Genomic DNA, 3,393 nt, shown 5'->3' with positions numbered 1-3,393 from the left:
GGTAGGCAGCGCTGCGCAGCCACTTGCCTCCCGTCCTGTCCCGGAGTCCAGAGTTTCCAAGGGCTTTTACTTTGCCCCCCCCCCCATTTTTTTCTTGCTTTTACTTCCTCCACTTCCACCGTCCCCCAGCAATAACTCCCATCCCAATGGTGAGATCAACCTAAGTGATTTTTCATTTGGAAAATCTACAAACAAAGCCCCTTTTTACACACGTTGAATTTCTACTGAAGGGTAAATTTCCCCTCTGAAACTTGTTTATATAGATTTGAAAAATCATACAAAATGACCCAATGTTTAAGCTACAAAGTGGGTTTTTAAAAAAATACTTTGATTAAAACCATGTTTACACATATCCCACCTATCCTTTTTCTCCTTCATCCCTCTGGCATACCTCCCCTCCCCCAGTAAATAAATAAATAAATAAATAAATCCCCCAGTAAATAAATAAATAAATAAATAAATAAATAAATAAATAAATAAATAAATAAATCTATCTCTGTAATTGACACTGTTTCAAAAATAAACGTACTAGGCACTGGCACCCATAGAAAGCCCACGATTTACATCAGCAAGTCATTATCTTTTCTTACCTGTAGGAAATTGTTACCTGCAACCTTTTTCTGGGTCTGTTTCCTTACTGAGCATCTCTCTGGACATGCCCCCACCCTCTCCCAAATCATCCCAAGAGAAGTCTGGTGGAAGACACGCCTACTAAAAGACATTTTACTCCTGTCCCAGAGGGCTCCCTTAAGTGCATCATTAGAGTTTCAGGAAGGCATTTCCAGGGCAACCTAATCCACTAACAGAGTGCTTCCAGTTGAGCCTGCCAGTCAATAATGGCCCAGTCAACAGCTTACAGTAAGTCAGCCATTTCCCCTTTAAAATGCCAGTGTCTTGGGGCTCACATTCCTGATAAGAACACAGTACTTCATCAATGAATAATATATGTGAAGTACATTCCATCCCAAATAACTGCCATTAAAAAAGAAAAAGGAAAAAAAATCTGAAAATTAAGGGAAACCTATGAGTTAGACATATTTTATGTGACACATGTGTTTATTGCTAACTCTTGCCCCAGGAATAAGCTTAAAGATACACTCAACAGTACAATAAATTAATTTCCAGTTTAACAACCTATTCTTTCAATAAGCATTGGGTTACTGAACATATTCACAGTATTAGCTAACACTCCAACACCTGATTATATTTGACTTTGTTTCTTTAACTAATGCATTAACCTGTTCTGGCCTCAATTATTAGGATTTTAATGCCGGTCCAATCAAGGAATGTTTGTTATGTGATGCGCTTCGATCGCCATCTAGTGCCCTAAACTATTAGTGCAGATTTGTATCTGGCAACTAAGCCCAGTAAGTGCTTTATTTTTCCTTTGTTTTTAAGTTTTCATAATGGTTTGAGTGTACTTCACATGCACTGTTTACCAAGACAACAAAACAAACATTACATTTACCAGGTTGAGGAAAAAATAAATCTGACGGTATGCTAATTAAGTGCTAGTTTTGGTTGTAGTTTAATCAATGTTGTATTTCTTTTCTAAAAGAACAAGCCAGTACACTATGACAATGGCTTTGTAGCTCAAGTATGAAAATATTCCGGTGAAAATTTTGCAGGAATTGGTGAAAGAGAGTTAGAAAAATCATAAGTCTTCTTTTTGGAGAGGTTTTTGCTATAGGGTGCATCTCCTTCCCAGAAAGACAGAGACAGAAAAACAGGAAGTGAGAAATCACCCCCCAGGGGGGATGGCCATGCCTCAATCCCTTCTCTTCCATTCTTCCCTCCGGATCTTGGGCACACACACACACGTGCCAAGCGTGAGTTTAAACCACCGGCTCTGGATCTTGAACCGCAGTTGTCTATATGGGAGTCCAGTGACAAAACCATTATGCTAACTGCTGGTCCCATAAAAATCATAAGTCTTTTAAAGCTAAAAAGACTTGAGAAATGGAAAGTAACCATCTCATCTTAGAGATAAAGAAACTGAGGGCCAGCAAGGGATACCACTTTTATAGCGTCGCCCAGCTACATGGTAGTAAGGAAGTGTTTAGATCATTGCCTAATCAGTCCAATCAGTGTCCTGTTTCTAACCTTATATATTTTTAGACTAAGGGTGGAGAGAAGGCAAAAATGGGAAAATAAGAATTTCAAGATTACTACACATTTCCTAAAAAGAAGATAGTAGTATTTAAAAGTGTTTAGTATTAATTTAAATCATAATGTAAAATAAGAATATTCTGAATTTCAACAATAAGGAGTTCTGTTTATTGACCTGGGTTTTATAGGTTAGGTTACCTCTGAGACAAATAGTTCTTAATTGTTTTTGGAACATAGACTGTGTGGAGAATCTGAAGAAATATGGGAAATTAACCTACAAGTGTAAGAGTTTCCATTACATGTTAAACATAAAACTCCATATTCAATGCAGGGCAAAGCCTTTCAGGAAGAGCTGACTGAACAGGGAACCATGATGCCAAAAGACCAATGATTCACGCTGTCATACACCCTCAAATTTTGACTGAGGCTTCTTTTTGAAATGCAGTTACATATAAACCCACAGAGACATACTCCAAGGGCTGAAAAACAAAACATATACCAGACGACGTTAATCTTATGACCCAAGATTTGACCATCCCACCTGAAACACACTCTTAATTACATTTTAATAAACATTGTAAATATTCTGTTTTGCAGTTATATTGCATTATATATTATATATATATACATATATTGCATTATATATTATATATATATACACATATATATATATATATATATATATATATATTTGCTAAAAAGTGTAACTTCCTTTCTTAATATGATTTTTGAGATTTATCTATGTTTATTTAGCATTTTAAGTTAATTTTAATTTATATATCCACTCTAGTGAGAGATTATTAATTTATTTACAATGTTATGCTCTTACAAACAATGTGCCATGAACATCCTTACAGGTTTTCACAGATAGCCACATGGATTTCTGGGTCACGGGCAATGCAAATATTCAACATGGTTGAGTATTTCCAAATTATCCTCTAAAAGGTGATTTTATGAGTATGTGTTCCCAGTATGCATGCCTACATTTTTGCCAACAGTTACAATGTTAAGACTTTTGACTTTAAGAGTGGCCTCCTGCTATGTTTTAGGTACCATCCTCCCCCTCAAAAAAGAAAAAAAAATCATCTGTTGGTACTTGTTTATATTGTGCTGAAAGAAACAGGGAAATAGAGGGCATTTGGGAGTGTTTATGTGATTAGGATAGGGTCCCTATGACAGACTCCTGATGAGTTTATAAAGAGAAAGAATGAAAGCAGAACAGAGACATGGACAGACACAGCCACTCTGCTCTGTTCTTGCCCTCATGGGATGATGTGACTGGGC

The sequence above is a fragment of the Tupaia chinensis genome, unplaced genomic scaffold (assembly GCF_000334495.1).
Source record: "Tupaia chinensis unplaced genomic scaffold, TupChi_1.0 Scaffold000228_1, whole genome shotgun sequence".
NCBI lineage: Eukaryota > Metazoa > Chordata > Mammalia > Scandentia > Tupaiidae > Tupaia > Tupaia belangeri.
The sequence above is the reverse complement of the archived record's forward strand: the minus strand, read 5'-3'. Positions refer to the sequence as shown.